General features: G+C 42.5%; 1 long non-coding RNA gene across 1 annotated transcript; it reads right to left on the bottom strand.

The window, feature by feature from the left end:
* Positions 1–5,572: 5,572 nt before the first annotated feature.
* On the bottom strand, positions 5,573–13,198 carry LOC136384268 (uncharacterized). The gene is made up of 3 exons (XR_010747561.1): positions 12,869–13,198; positions 8,452–8,525; positions 5,573–5,979 (listed from the first exon to the last, which is right to left on the bottom strand). It is a non-coding gene; the product is annotated as an uncharacterized lncRNA (long non-coding RNA).
* Positions 13,199–17,111: the final 3,913 nt, after the last annotated feature.

Here is a 17,111-nt window from a genome sequence, read left to right as displayed (position 1 = left end):
GTTATATGAGAAGAAAACCCTTTGTTTTTGCTGGTATTGTCCTATGAGGGTGTGATGTTTAGAACAGTGGCGGCTATCTTGTGACCATGAGGGGAAAGCCGAGAGGCTCGCAGCCCAGCTGACAAAGAACCCAAGCATGATTAAACCTTCTGGAACCTCCCATCTCTAGGCCAGAGTCACACATTTATGTGAGATAACAGACCCATATTATTTAGTCATGTTTAGTCAGATATTCTGTTACCTGCAACCTAAAGCTTCTCAATTAAATTCAAACCATAATGCATTAGGTTCTAAACTAAAATAACTGATGTGTGAAGTTAGGAGAGTTCCTATAGCCCTCTATGAGGGATATGTTACGAGGAAATGAGCAATACACAATTTAACTAGACTCATACCCACAAATTCCCTCATACAGCAGAATGAGAAAAGAATGAAAAGAAGCTGATTTTAAGGATGAGACAGGTATGGACTTGAATCCTGCCTCTGCCGCTTCCCCCCTTGGGTGACCTTAGGCAAATTAGTTAACATACCTAAAACTCGCTTTTGAAATATGTCAATAGAGAAGAAGAACATTTACCTGGTAGCACTTGTGGTAAGGGTCATCTGGAAATAGGTAGAAAGCATTCTCTTGCTTAATCTCTCTCTCAGCTCTGAAGACCCTGATACATAGGAGGGGCCTTGATTCAGTGATTGTGGGATTTGTTGCTTAAACGGGGACCGATCCGAGAAACCGAGACCTAGTCATCCTAGGTTAATAAATCTCCCTTCTCTGCCTTCAGCTAACTCTCTCTCTCTCTCTCTCTTTTTCTTTCTCTCTTTCTCTCTCTCCAACTTAGAAATAATCTTATTTAACAGGGAAATTTTATTTAATATTTAGTTCCCAAAGTGTGTTAAAATATTAAGTAGACTTTAAAAGTTAATATCTTCTCTTAGAGATTCTGAAATACCCCTTCAGAGGTGATACCCACCCACCATCCATGTAGTTAAGAAATAGCTCTGTTTTATACATAAAAAATATTAAATCTTCTTGAGGCTCTTCTTAAAGCCCTAGATATCTTTGAAACCACCCAAATTTGGTGCCTGGATCAAAGATCAGTAAGGACCTTTGCCCAGATATAAAAAAGAAATCTAACTTTGATGAGCTATAAATGGTGGTTAAATTGGGCATGTTGCAATTAGGATCCCCTTGGTTCATAAGATTGGGAAAGATCTGTCTGTATTGCTTTCAGACATCATTCTAATCACTCATTTGCTTTTCTTATGACCGGGAGCAGGTTGGGGTTGGGACGCTCCTATAAAGCCATAAGAGTCAAGATGACTATGCCCTGTAGATTTGAACACAACTCTAGCCCCACTGTCCTGTACTAATGCTATCTGAGCTCAGACCGTAGAGAGCAGGCAGTCATACAGTAGTGGTCCCTAGAATGCTGTTTCTCTCTTTGCCCAGAATGACTAAAATATTTACAGCTCTCCTCTTGATGAGATAACCAATCTGACAGTCTAGATTTCCCCATAAAGTTTATATCAATATGATTCTGAGTTTTAAAGGGATTTTAAAGGAGATGTATGAGGGAGATAATATCTTCTACTGAGAAAACCTTCTCAGAGTATCACTACACAGGGCGTGATACTATCAGTGTTTTGTTATCATGGCATCTCTGCTAGTCCTAGGTGCCAGCACAGTAATAGAGTAGGTAGAGTGGATGTGGCATTTCCCTCTCTTTCAAGAAATCAGTTCATCTCCCAGATTGTAGCAAGTCCCAATAGAGTGGTGAATTTGTTTGAAATCTTTTCTGGGAGATTCTACAAAACTCTGCTCTGGATAGGATTTGATAAGCTGAACGTTGCATATGAAGTGGTTTCCACTTCTTAAAAAGCCCAAAGAGCAGGAGTGGTGTTAATTCTGTGAGTTATGTATGGCTCCTGCTAGAATAGTGCTCCTAACCTTCCCAAGTGGCTGTCAACCAAGAGAAAAGACGGTATCTCCTTCAGAGGTGCTGAATGCCACAAAGCAGCAATTTATTGTCCTAAAGTTGAATAGCCCAGAGTCTGGCACAAGAGAGAGGGCGAGAGAAATGATGACAATGTATGACTTCTTTTGATCAAAGATTAAGGGTGGATAATAAACATGACAAGATTCTTATTGCCTTGCCTGCAATGACAGTAATTTGGAGGGGATTAAATTATCTTTTTTTTTTTTTTCTTTTTTGACAGAGACAGAGAGAAGAATAGATAGGGACTGACAGACAGGAGGGAGAGAGATGAGAAGCATCAATTCTTCATTGCGGCACCTTAGTTGTTCATTGATTGCTTTCTCATATGTGCCTTGACCGGGGGGCTACAGCAGAGCAAGGGACCCCTTGCTCAAGCCAGTGACCTTGGGCTTCAGGCCAGTGACCATGCAGTCCATGACCCCATACTCTAGCTGGTGAGCCCACACTCGAGCTGAAAGAGCTCATGCTGAAGCCTGCAATCTCAGGGTTTCAAACCTGGGTCCTCTGCATCCCAGTCCGACGCTCTATCCACTGCGCCACCGCCTGGTCAGGCTTTATCATTCTATCTTAATTTTAGATAATCCTCATCACCCCTGGCTGTCCCCTACCTCCCAGAACACACACAGACATAAAGTTTATGGCTGTTTCCAAGTGAACGTCAACTTTCATATCATGTGCATCCTAGATTGCTCTCCACAGTGTTGCCTAAGAAAATAATAGACCTAAAAGTGGAAACAAACCTGATTTTCTGAAATATTATTTACCTTGAGCTCTGACAAACACAAAGTGTCAGTGTCGCAACAGCAGAACTTTGAAAAATGCACATGCTTTTCTCTTCTACTTTTCCTAGTCATGGTTTTCCCTTTAAAGAGCTAAATGCATCCATCTGTGTGCCTAGTGGGTGGGGGGTGGTAATTAGGAATGAAAGAAGTTAACAGTCAGCCCCTGACATATAAACTAAGATTTTGCAGTGAGAAACTGTCAAGGTGAAAGAGATTTTTTTCTTTATCACTTCAGCTCCCACTTAACATGTTAGGAGCTATACTTGGCAAAGCAAACCCTAAGCTTTTCTCTCTGCCTATTACACTATGCCAAGAAACTTTCTACACTGTGGTGGAAAGACGATGTGATAGAGGACAAGTAAAAGTGAAGTTTCCTCTTGTGGTCCAGGAGTTGGTGAGAAGGAAAAGAAAGATCAGAGGAAGGAAAAGGTAGACAGTGAGAAACTCATGCTCCAAGGTGGTCATCTGGCCCCATCTTGTGGGATTCTGGAATAGCTACACTGAGTGGCTTCATGGAACACAAGAGGTCCTGGCATGATTAGGAGGAGAATGGAGTGATGAGGTCTGAGAGGAGAGAGAGGGAGAGAGAGAATCTAGTCTGTACTCCCAAGCCTCTCTTGGTAACAGAGTTGAGAGCCCACAGCCTGGCGTGGGATCTGTTGTGGCAGTAAAAGATCTCACAGGCCCTGGCCGGTTGGCTCAGCGGTAGAGCGTCAGCCTGGCATGCGGGGGACCCGGGTTTGATTCCCGGCCAGGGCACATAGGAGAAGCGCCCATTTGCTTCTCCACCCCCCCCTTCCTCTCTGTCTCTCTCTTCCCCTCCCGCAGCAAGGCTCCATTGGAGCAAAGATGGCCCAGGCGCTGGGGATGGCTCCTTGGCCTCTGCCCCAGGCGCTGGAGTGGCTCTGGTTGCGGCAGAGCAACGCCCCAGAGGGGCAGAGCATCACCCCCTGGTGGGCAGAGCGTAGCCCCTGGTGGGCGTGCTGGGTGGATCCCGGTCGGGCGCATGCGGGAGTCTGTCTGACTGTCTCTCCCCGTTTCTAGCTTTTTTTAAAAAAAAAAGAGAGAGAAAAAAAAAGATCCCACAGGATGAACAGCTTGACCAGGAGCTGGGGGGGGGGGGGGGCAAACCAACAAAGAAGGCTGACAAGGTCTTTCTTGACTGAACCAGAAAAAAATAACTTTAGCAGCCACTGAAGTCTGTAGCCAAAACTAGCAGCCACTGAAGTCTATAGCCAAAACTTGAATATACTAACCAGTACACAATTCAGAACCAGGGAAGACCATAGGGCCTCTCTCCTCACCCCATATCATAAGAATACCATAATCTATACTCCTCCATGTTCTTTCAAATAACAGGGCAGTGAGGTGTGAAAATAGGGGAAATCCAAGAACCTGAGAATTACCTAATGAGGTGGTTTAAATTACTGGATCAGAACACATTTTAAACCAGATTAAATTGAGTTTGGTTTGGTTTTTTTCTTTCCAGCTATAAGACCAAATTAGCTATAGACAAAATAAAGAAACTAAACCCCGCCTAAATTTCTATATCATGAGTAATTTTGCAATCCTGCTACAAAAACACCTAGATCAAATAATGTTAAGTTCTCATCGTATTGCACTTGACCACACAAAATGGTCTTTCACACAAAAGACCATTTCACAAATGGTCTTTCACTACCCAGACCTTTGCAATAGAAGGTCTTTTATTTATGAGAGGCGTTTGCGCATGGAAAATGATCACTACTGTCTGTGGTTCAGTTAGTATGCAATGTTTTTGACCTCATGGATGTTTTGAGTGTGGTAGATTACATTATTTGCTCCCGATTCTGCCCTCCCACCCCCCACTTTGGCCACGGTTCAGGAATGCAGGTAGAGAATTCTTCCCTGCCTCTTTGATGTTGGCCTTGGCCATGTGACTTGCTTTAGACAATGGAATATGGATCAGAAAGAGCGCCTGCCAGTTTTGAGCCAAGGAATTAAGGTAGTCACATGTTTCCACTGTCTTGCAATTCTGCCATCTACCTTAAGAAGAGCCCTGAGAAGCCACTGGTCCCACCACAGAAACACATGTAATATGCCTAAACTTAACTCACAGTCTGAAGGAGAGCCTCCCCAGACCACCTGCAGACCGAAAATATGAAATGTATGGCTTGCAAATTGCATTTATACACCATTATTGCAGAAGAAACCTAACTGATGCATTAAACAACTAGCATTTCTTTAAGTACTAAACAATCAACATTATCCTAAACATTCATACACTGTTCATACAACGGATAAACCAAATCACAGATTCAACAACAAAATTTCCCAGATATTCAGTGATTACAAACTTATTTAACTATACACTGTAAATAAGTACTTAAAATCACAAATTTAACAGATCAGGTTCTTATAAATATTTTAAGCAACCTGTAACAGAGACAAACACACTCACAATATTATATTGATTACCAGCACTGCAGGGTTTGAGTAGTCAAATGACTGCTGCTCAGTTGGATTTGGAATCCAATCATAGTCCAAAATGATTCTACCCCAAACCACATTATTAAATTAAACCTTTATTTAAGTTAAAACTCACTTTTACTTTTAATTAGTTGCCTTTCCTATAGATTTTCTATTTTTGATACATGGTTTCTCTATATAAAATGATCCATTCTTTCATGTATTTTAGTTCTGGCAATATCTAACCAATAGCCTTACCACTGTAATATATATAATAGTCTGGCCTGAAGATACAATAAAAAACTTCTGTTTCATGAATATCTTACTATAATTAGCAGACTGGCTAGATCAGGGTTTTGCAAACTTTAAAGTGCATATGAGTCATCTGTGAATCTTGTTAAAATACAGACTTTGGTTTAGTACATCTGGAATAGAACCTGAGATTCTGCATTTCTAATAAACTACCAAGTGATGGCAACACTATTCGTCTTTGAACTATATTTTGCATAGCAAAGACGTAGAGATAGCTTCTCCTGGGTGGTGAGGGATTGAGTCTGTGTAATTAATTCTCTTCTTTAGGATATCTGGCTCTTTTATTTCCTTGCAATACATTATCTTCCTGCATGATTATTATGTGTCCTGAATAATTGTCAAACCTCCATCCTCTTGGTTACTTCAGGTGGTTGCTGGTGTTGGTCAAGTTTTTCCTTTCTTGGAACAATATCTGCTTCTGGTGTTCTTTTTGTATATTCTTTCTGAAAGGCAGAAACTGTAGAACGAACCAAAATCACGAGGCTAGTGTGTTCGAAAAGAAAAATTTATTTTAAAAGCATTTGGGTGCAAGTGGGCTGAGATCAGCAACAGGTGTCAGCCCCAAGGGAGGGCTAGGGCAGGAGTTACACAGAATAATCAAAGGGTCTGGGGCACTGCTGCATCTGCTGGTGCGAGACAGTTTCCTCTCTCTGTGGATTGTAGTGGCATCACAGCTCCTCAAAATCTGATTGAGGCCCTGGCCAGTTGGCTCAGTGGTAGAGCGTTGGCCTGGCATGTGGGGGACCCGGGTTCGATTCCCGGCCAGGGCACATAGGAGAAGCGCCCATTTGCTTCTCCACCCCGCCCCCCTCCTTCCTCTTTGTCTCTCTCTTCCCCTCCCGCAGCCAGGGCTCCATTGGAGCAAAGATGGCTCGGGCGCTGGGGATGGCTCCTTGGCCTCTGCCCCAGGCGCTAGAGTGGCTCTGGTCGCGGCAGAGCGACGCCCAGGATGGGCAGAGCATCGCCCCCTGGTGGGCAGAGCGTCGCCCCTGGTGGGCGTGCCGGGTGGATCCCGGTCGGGCGCATGCGGGAGTCTGTCTGACTGTCTCTACCTGTTTCCAGCTTCAGAAAAATACAAAAAAAAAAAAAAAAAAAATCTGATTGTACCCTGACTCAACCGGGGGTATTTGGGCCAGGTTACTGAGTAAGTAAGACCTTCTTCCTCCTCCAGGCCTGCATTGTTCTCGAGTTGGCAGTTGAGTAGCCATTTTATCTATCACTTTCCTATATACAGACATATAAATAAAGACATTTATATATTTTATAAATAGACTGTCAGAAAAAAATATGAAAGATGTTGAAATAGGCAGAAAAAGCATATATATTGGCTGTCCTGTCTGGCACATTTTCCAGGTTCCATTCTCTTTGAACTTGATGGGTCATCCCAAAATATGGTACATTGACATGTTGAATATTTTAAGCTGAAGGAATCGGAGAAATGGCATGAGCAAGAAGAACTTCCTGACCTTCCCCTGAAATAGGTCATAAAACCCTCAGTGAGAGGTGCCCTCCCTATTCCCAGAGGAAAGGAACACCCTTATCTACAAGATAGGAATCTGAGCAAACAGGCCTTGTTGTTTACCCCAGTTTGTTATATTCAGCTTATAACTTTTATTTTTATTTTTTTGTCCTATCACATTTTTCTACCACTCTCCACTCTTTATCAAATCGAGCATTGAAACAGTCAGGTATAACCACTTCTTCAGGTCTTCACTTCTTTATGAAGGCTCCTTTTTTTGTGTGTGTGGTTTTTTTTCTGAAGTTGGAAACAGGGAGGCAGTCAGACTCCCGCATGTGCCGGACCGGGATCCACCCGGCACGCACACCAGGGGGCAATCCTCCACCCATCTGGGGCATCGCTCTGTTGCAACCAGAGCCATTCTAGCGCCTGAGGCAGAGGCCACAGAGCCATCCTCAGTGCCCCGCCCAGACCAACTTTGCTCCAATGGAGCCTTGGCTGCGGGAGGGGAAGAGAGAGACAGAGAGGAAGGAGAGGGGGAGGGGTGGAGAAGCAGATGGGCGCCTCTCCTGTGTGCCCTGGCCAGGAATCGAACCCGGGACTCCTGCATGCCAGGCCAACGCTCTACCACTAAGCCAACCAGCCAGGGCCTATTCTTTTAAGTTATTATTATGAACTTAAAATAGTAAAAATAATCATTTAATACTTAATTTTTTCCAAATTTAGCCGGTGGGAACACTGTTAATCTGTTCCTTTCCCCTGTCAGTACTGACCTTACTATATATATATTTTTAAAGAATTCGTGTTTTCTGGCAACAGAAGGATATTTCCTGACCCGTTTACATTTTTTTTTTCCTGTCTCTAATCTTGGGAACTGCTATAGTGTGAGGAGTCCAGGCTCCTTCTAGTGGAGAAAAGTAGCAAAGGCCCAAATCTGAGCATCATCAGTACCCATGAGAGCTGCTGGTAAGTGAGTGCTACTTCTTGCTGGGGGCATTTGAGAAGTTGCAGAGCTGGAAAATATGCATTGAGTTTCTACTGATTTTTCCAAGCATATTTAATTGCTATGTCCTACTTTTCTTAAAGGCTGAGGTTTATCACTGACCTCTGAGACTTTCTACCAGGTTTCTGCCAAGGGAAAGACACTAATCTGTAGAAAAACACAGACATAAATAAGTTTCCAGGTGCGAAGAAGGGTTTGGGAGAGGACTGCAGAACAAAAATTGTTTTAATTCTGATTTATTTCCTTACTCTAATATCATATGGGTATTTATTTAACACATAACCAGAGAAGAGAAGAGGGTGGGAAACCACAAGGATTTGGAAAAATCACTTTAGAGACAGAATGAGGACAAAATATCAACTATAAGCAAGAAATCAAGCATTCTGTCTCAAGCAAATCTTCATTCCTCTGAGGTTACACTGAGTTCCAAAATGGATGAAGTAAAATATTCACCCTTGGCAGTGATAGAGAAGTCCATGTTCTCCAAGGACAGCACAGCTGTGGTTTGTGATCCCCTGAAGCTTTCTCTAAAACAGGAAATACAATTTTTTTTTTCACTACGGGTTTTTTTTCTTTGTCTATGAAAATCAAGTATCACTTGATTCTAAGGAGTTTTCCTCTTACTAGCTAGTTTCCAACTGAGTTTCCTCCCCTTCGTTGCAGTTCTCACCAAAGCAAATTAATTGCATCCTGCCCCACCCCGAGGACAGGAACCATGACTAATGTCAGATTCTTGGATCTGGGCATGAAATATAATCACATTTGAGTTAGAGGGTTTAGGCCTCCTCCCAGTCCCTTTGTAAGGCAGTCAGAGGAGAGAGAGGATGCTCTTGTCCCGTGCATTCGTTATGCCCTCGCACAGAGCTCATGTGATCTGGACCCAACAACTCTCTAAAACTCTAGATTGTTTCTCAAACAAACAAAAAAATCAAGTCAAGCATTTAAACGCCCTCTCTCTTTCTCTCCCCCTCTCTCCCTCACACACATGTACATGAACACCTCCCCCCCCCCACACACACAAATATACACACAAAATAGTAGTTAAATGCTTTTGTGTTACAATAAGATTCTTCCTAAGACTATATCACCAATTACCAGGCAAAGGATATACTTGAATGATTTTTATCCATTTTGAGGGAATACTATAGATTCTGCCAACTGATAATATATATTTCAGTCTTGAAAACTTTTCCCACGCTTGTCTGAAGCAAGCAACAAATTTATTGCTAAATTTATTTCTGATCACTGAGAAATTAATAGTGCCCCCCAAAGAAGAGAAGTTATCCTTTAAAAATCACAAACGAGCCCTGGCCGGTTGGCTCAGTGGTAGAGTGTCGGCCTGGCGTGCAGGAGTCCCGGGTTCGATTCCCGGCCAGGGCACACAGGAGAAGCGCCCATCTGCTTCTCCACCCCTCCCCCTTTCCTTCCTCTCTGTCTCTCTCTTCCCCTCCCGCAGCCAAGGCTCCATTGGAGCAAAGATGGCCCGGGTGCTGGGGATGGCTCTGTGGCCTCTGCCTCAGGCTCAGGCTCTAGAATGGCTCTGGTTGCGGCAGAGCGACGCCCCAAGATGGGCAGAGCATCGCCCCCTGGTGGCCGGGCCGGGTGGATCCCGGTCAGGAGCATGCGGGAGTCTGTCGGACTGCCTCCCCATTTCCAGCTTCAGAAAAAAAATAAATAAATAAAATAAAATAGAAATCACAAATGAACCAAATTTGGGAACCCATCTGAGTTACTAGATCTTTTGTAGCATTTATAAGAGAAAAAATTGGGGGATGTGTAGCCTCACAAATACAGAAGGATGAAGAAATTTATAAAAGATATTTCATAATTAAAGATGAAGGTGGCCCTGGCCGGTTGGCTCAGCGGTGGAGCGTCGGCCTGGCGTGCAGGGGACCCAGGTTCGATTCCCGGCCAGGGCACATAGGAGAAGCGCCCATTTGCTTCTCCATCGCCCCCTCCTTCCTCTCTGTCTCTCTCTTCCCCTCCCGCAGCCAGGGCTCCATTGGAGCAAAGATGGCCCGGGCGCTGGGGATGGCTCCTTGGCCCCTGCCCGGGGCGCTGGAGTGGCTCTGGTCGCGGCAGAGCGACGCCCCGGAGGGGCAGAGCATCGCCCCCTGGTGGGCAGAGCATCACCCCTGGTGGGCGTGCCGGGTGGATCCCGCTCTGGCGCATGCGGGAGTCTGTCTGACTGTCTCTCCCCGTTTCCAGCTTCAGAGAAAAAAAAAAAAAGATGAAGGTAGGGTTAACAGGACATTTAATTGCCCTGTTTTCTGAAAAGATACTGAAATTTGAGCAGGCATTTCACAAACCTCATTTATCCAATTTCACCACATTCCAAGGTAAAGTTCATGGGCAAGAGGTATTTATACTCTAGTTAGGCTTGAATATATTTGCTTCATTTAGTGACTCTGCTCAGTCCTATATTAGGACTAAGGATACAAAAATAAGGAGAAAAAATCCCTACCATCCACAGGATTTCTCTTGGTCCTGGCTTAATAAACAGTTCTCTGACTCTTGTATTCAAGAGAAGCAGCAGTGGTTGTAAAGGCAGCTCTAAAGGGAGCAGGTTTTTTTTGTTTTTGGGTTTGTTATTTTTTTTGCCAGAATAGAACTTTGTGGGGAATTAGCTGGTGAGCTAAAGAGGTTTCTGAGCGACCAAAACTGATTTCACACATTCCAAATACTGAAAGTCATGGGTGGTGTAGAAAAATACCAGCTCCCATACAAAGATAAATGTTGAGAACTTTCAAAGTTAATACTGGAAGAAAGACTGAGTGAAACCATGCAGTCTTGGTTTACCCTTATCTCATTTTAGTAGTCATGATCACTTTGTTTTCAAAGTATACTTGACTTTACAATCCACAACTGATAAAAGAGCAAATGGTACTATACAGCCTTGTGAAGTTAGAGGTTACCTGAAGGGTTGGATAAGCTGTTCTGATTTTATAGCTTTTAGAGTAATCAACCACAAGTATGTTATTATTTTATTGTCCTGTAGAATGTTAACCAGTTTTGTATCTCCATTAGTGTTTTCTTTTGCCAACTCTGTGTGTGTGTGTGTGTGTGTGTGTGTGTGTAGCATTTAAGGAAATCAAATCTTTTATCTACTCCTTGATTCCCTCACTGAGTTCAGTAAAAATCAAATCCATTCAAATAACTAAGAATTTTGCTTTTAAAACTCTGTATTGTTCCACACATTATTTGAGATACCTACCTGCCCTTCAAACACTGACATTCACAGGTACTTGGCCTCTGTCACTTTCCTCTTAGCTCCTCCCCTGCCTATAGAAAGAGGGAGCCATCCTAACACTCACCCAAGAGCACTGCTTTCTTCATAGTTTTGATGCCTTGGTGGTTGTGACCAAGAGAGAGAGATTATTTTTCTCACAGCAGCTGTCGGGACCTGTTCTTCCCAGCCTCTCAGCAGCAGACTGCCACCATGAGAGACCTGACCTGGACTTTTAGATACAGCAGTACAACCATCTTACTCTAATAAAACACCAAAGCTCTGTGCAAGAGAAATGGCCCCCACAAGGAGATCCTGTTTTCAGGAATTATGAGAATCTTTTTTTTTCTTTCTTTTTTTTTTTTTACTTTTTATTTCTGTTCAAATATCTCTCATCCCCATAAATATAAGCACTGTTAGCAACTTGTCTTGTAATTTGGTTTCCGGACAGTTTTTCTATGTGTTTTCACATGTTCTGCTATCTTTCCACATCAGAAGGCTGCCCCTTTGAACCGCTGCCTCACAATAACGAAAGATTTTCCGAACAGAGTGTAACTGTTGGTACAGCAATGGAAAAGCTGGGTATCATGGTCAACCTATTTTCAGGATTTAGAAAATCCTTGTTTGTAAGTTTTCTTCTGTGTGTTGGTCTGTTTTTGGAAATGCTTACAGAGTGTGGGGAAAGATATGTGGAAAAGTAGAAGGGAAGAGAATAGGCAATAAACTTAGAGAAGATGGACAGCTACCTAGAACGTCTGGTCTGCAAGTCCCCAGTGACAAGGGAGTGGGGGGCAGAATTCCACTGACCTTACAGGGTCACATTGTGTTTGTGGGATACAGGAGAGGGCAGTGAGGGAGAACAGAGATAAATATAAGCTCAAGAGAATACAACTCCCCTTGAAAGGGTTTGCGGGAAAGGCTGCAAATGGACATTTACGATAAACTGGAGGAAGATGCTGAAGCTCAGTGGCTGCAACCAGCTCGGCAATGGGCGCGCACGAAAGGAAGGCGCCCCCAAGCCTTGCAGGCGTCCCCAAACTACGGCCCCGCTGAGGCCATTTACCTGCCCCCTACCCCGCCGCACTTCCGGAAGCGGCCCTCCAATGGTCTAAGGGACAGTGAACTGGCCCCCTGTGTAAAAAGTTTGGGGACCCCTGTGAGATGGATTTGGTAACCCTGGTTGTAAAGTTCCTATAGGTTGAATTACTGCCATCTACTGCAGGTAAATCTGTCAAAAACCTCCACTTCCCCAGTTTTTTCTTAATCACAAACACCAGAGAATTCCATGGGCCCCTCGAGTCTATATGTCCTTTTTCTAATTGCTCGAATACTAATTCTTGAAGAGCCTCCAATTTTTCTTTAGTTAATGATCACTGTTCAATCCAAACAGGCTTATCTATTGTCCATTTTAAAAGCACTGCTTGGGGTTTAGAGAGGAGGCTTTTGTGAACAGTAGCTACTAGAGATACTCTATTCCTTGTCTATGGCCTCTTATTATTTTAGGCTGTTTAAAAGTTTCGCTTCGCTGGCTTTAGCCCCGCCAGCCCTCAACAATTGTTTTAAGAGACAGATATAGAGACGGCGTATCATAACACTGTCCCCTTTCCGCTTTGTCACCCTGTATTTCCCCGAGGGTGTCCTTACCACTTTCCTGTGATGGACTGAACTGAGGTCTCTATTCCCCCTCGCCGTCCAGCAGTTGTTTCCTTACTTTAACGCTCTGGCGATCCTTCTTCCAATCACGTCACTGTTCCAATCGAGTCCCTGTCTGGGTGCCACTTGCCGCGACCAGCTCAGCAATGGGTGCGCACAGAAAGGAAGGCGCTACAGGATTTAAGAAAAAACACATACAAGACACAACATAGAGAAAAGATGGCTACAGGGGACTCCCATCCTCTAGGACTGAGAGCCCGGATAGCTGCAGCCTCATCATATGTATTCGTTCCCTTGCTCATCAAGCAAATTAGCAGAGCCTGGGTCAAATTAGTCTAGAATAGATTCGGATGCAGAACCTTTCAGGTATATAGGAAAAAGGCTATAGGGATCAGCTGTTTCTAAACAGCTTTATAAGCCATCTTATCAGTGCATGTGGGGGCGGCATTCTGCCCCTGCAGGACTTGGCGTTCCGAAGTCCACACCAAAGACTTGTTCCAGGGCAGCAAGCAGTCTCCAGCCATTTTCCTACACTCAGTGGAAATGAATTCAGAAAAAGGGACATTTGTTCTCCAGCCAACTTGACCTGAGTTCTGAGGAAGAACAAAATGCCTTGGGCTGAAATCCTTTCATAGATGGATTCATTGTCATGTTGTCTTAAGTAAAACAGCATTTTAATTACAAGCCATGGTTACAGTGAATTAGTATAGGACCCACAGGCAAAAGAGTCAATTAAGCAATTACAAGAAAAAACATTCCAATCTTCAATTGAGGATGTGACTAAATTATAATCTTTTGTCCCACTTAAGACTCCCATGAGTTTGAAAGATTCTGTATGTTTGGCACTTTAATTGTGGGGGGGGGGGGGGAGGGGAGAACCACTCCATGGCTGGGCACGGCCCCTTGACATATTGGCATATGGGCTGAAGACTACTATCTTGTTCCTTTCCATAGCATTTGAAAGAATGTTGACTCCTTATGTTATGCTTTCAGTATCAGATTTTTCCCTTTGGGATTTAGACCAAAAGTGAATGGCTTTGAAAGACATATATATTATAGCCTTCTTGCCTAGATATGAATATTATGTTGGGAAAGTCAAGGCAATCTAATCACCCCGGAAGCCCTCAAATTTGAGATATGAAAGAAAAAAACAACAACAGTGCTTGGCAATTGAATTACTCAGTTAAGAGTTTAGAGCAGACCCCATTTTTCTGGCTGCTTCTTTCATGTTCAAGGAGCTTTTAATTGGGTCTAGGTAAAAAAAAATGAGAATAAAGAGATATGTAGAAAACATGGGAAATAAGTTCCCACTCCTTCAGGCAAGGTCTTTTTGCAGTTAACAAAAAAATAATAATAATAACAATACATACACTGGTTTGGATTACCTAGAAGGTGCCAAACACCCCTCTAGGTGCTCTAATTCCCACAGTAATCCTGGAGGACATGCATTATTATCTTCACTTCCTAGCTGAGGAACCTCACGTTCAGAGATGTTGGGTAGCACACCAGTATTACCCAGCTAGTAAGAAATGGAACCTGGGATCAAATCAGGTTGCCTTGATTCTATTACGCTACTTTACCTCTTAAAAGTTTAAACAACAAAAACCTTTTCACAAAGTTTTGCCTGACATCAGGGATGGATCCAGGTTTTATGAAACTTAAAGTTTTTTTTTAACTAGAGGGAGAGAACTTCTTTGAGAAAAAGTATACAAAAATATCTACTTTTGCAAATGTTACAAAAATGTATGAGCTTATGACTACACTGTGAGGGTGCCTGCTTAGTAGGGGCCAAGGCAAGTGACATTTAAGCTTCATTAACCTGATAGAAAGCCCACCTCTGCAGGACCCTCAACATTTTAGGGTAACTTTGCCTCATTAAGAGAATGAGAGAAGGTGCTCTTGTGATGCAACAGGATTTAAAAAAATTTTTTTTTCAATTACAGTTTACATTCAATATTATTTTGTATCAGTTTCAGGTATACAGCATAGTGTATTTTGTATCAGTTACAGGTCTACAGAATAGTGGTTAAATAATTATATACTTTACAAAGTGTTCCCCCCTCCTGAGATTTCTGGTATCTACCTGATATCATTCATAGTTATTACATTATTGACTATATTCCCTGTGCTGCATTTTACATCCCTATGACATTTTCTAAGTACTAATTTGTACTTTTCAAACCCTTCACATTTTTTTTACCTAGTCCCTCAAACCCCATCACCTCTGTTCTCTGTATCTATCAGTTACAACAGAACATTTTGATAGCACCCTCCCACCTCCAAACATACCCACTGGCTGTTGAAAACTTAGATGCTGCTGAGAATGAGAATGTATTAGTATTGGTCAGAGCCCTCAACACATAATAGTACTCTTGTGAGGAATGGAAGTGAGAATGTGTCTCTTCCCCTCTCAAGTTCAAGTGAATGACAATTATTTGATGGACTTAAATTAGGCAACAGAAAAAAAAAAGTGAAACAATCAGCTTGGAAAAGTGAATCCTGGTCTGGATTCATTAGTGGATATGCCCCAACACAGCCGCCCAGAGGCAGGCACTTACCCCAGGGAAATGAGTGTGAATTGGAAAAGTTTGAAAGTGGTGAGGCTAGGTCACGTATGGTGTAGGTTCCATTTGATAACACATTGTGCATTTCCCTCTGTACTATGAGGAACAACCATAACCTGGGTTAGGAGCTGCAATATTCCTGTTGGCATAATTAGAGCCACAGCAGTTTCAGCTTCAGCGATAGTAGTGATAGTGCAGATGGTCACTGGGCAAAGAGAGCATGGTCTGGTCAGGGCACGCCTTTAGACCGCTGGGGTTTCAGGGGGCAGTGTACCCAGTGTCTTAGTCAACACTGTATGAGTAGCACGCTCTGGAGTTACAGAATTGGGAAGGCTCTGTGGAATCCGCTAACCTCAAGGGAGCACATTGATTGAGTTTTGGGCTGACTTAAAAAAAAATAATAGCTAGCAGACAAACATTTGGACATGAATCAGCACCTCTGGGGCTTCTTAGATATACCTGAGAAATAAAATTCAAAAAAGACTGGACTTCCTGCAGGAATCCATGCCACACTGAATTGTATAGGCAAAGAAAATGTGACTGCTAGGATCATATAAGGACATGTTTTTCTAGGTCGCTTCTGAATACTTCTTTGCCTCTGCTGGATCTTTTTCCTCCTTGAGCTGTCAACCAGTAATCTGCTTTTGCTCATTTATATCCTTTTCTTGGAGAACTCATCCTGCATTTTCAATGACTTACTGGACATTTGTACAAATATATGAGCTCAAACTCAGTTTGCCTAAAACCTGCCTCAACAAAGAATGCTGACCAATCGATAAGCAAAATGTTCACAATAGGAATATCTGTACACAAAGAGCTATATATAGAATAGCATGTTCATAGCAATTTTTAAAAAGATTTTCTATTACTGATTTTAAAGATAGAGATAGAAAGAAAGGAGAGAGACACACACAGGTAGAATAGTAGTTGCTTCTCATATGTGCCTTGACTGGGCAAGCCCAGGGTTTTGAGCTGGCGACCTCAGCATTCCAGGTCAACGCTTTATCCATTGCACCACCACAGATCAGGCACAATTTTTTTTTGATAATAGAAAAAAGCCTAAACAACTTTAATGTCTACTAATAGGAAATGGATGAAGAATTGATGTTGATATAACAAAAAATTATATTTCAGTTTAAAGTGAATGAATTAGAACTATAATTATCAACATAGATGGACTTCATCAACATAATATTGAGGAAAGAAAGAAAGACACAAAAAATACTACTTGGATTGTTGCAAGCCTTTATTAGCTTCCAACATTCTGAAAAAGTTGATTTTGACAATTTTCCAGTGTTTTTGTTACTTTTATGGAGGAATGGATTTTCAGAAGTCCTTACTATGCCATTCTGGAAATTGAGGTCACATTTATAATTTGTATGCTATATTATAACTATAAAATACATGCATGACAAGTATATGACATTCATTTTTTACTAGAATACAATGGCTACTAAATATTTTTCTTATCATTTTGCATATCTGAAAATTGAAAGAATTCTCTACAGACCAGCTTCTGGCTTTATACATTTCAAACTTGTTTCTCCTGCACTTCTTACATTAAGCTTCAGTGTTGGACACTGTAGGGCATATTGTGAGAAGATTTCTAGCCCTGCATCTTTTTATTACAGCACAGTTGGCACAGTGGGCACACTGAAAGTCTTACCTAC

Source organism: Saccopteryx leptura, chromosome 12 (genome assembly GCF_036850995.1).
Source record: "Saccopteryx leptura isolate mSacLep1 chromosome 12, mSacLep1_pri_phased_curated, whole genome shotgun sequence".
NCBI classification, from domain to species: domain Eukaryota; kingdom Metazoa; phylum Chordata; class Mammalia; order Chiroptera; family Emballonuridae; genus Saccopteryx; species Saccopteryx leptura.
This window is presented reverse-complemented; position numbering and strand designations above follow the sequence as displayed.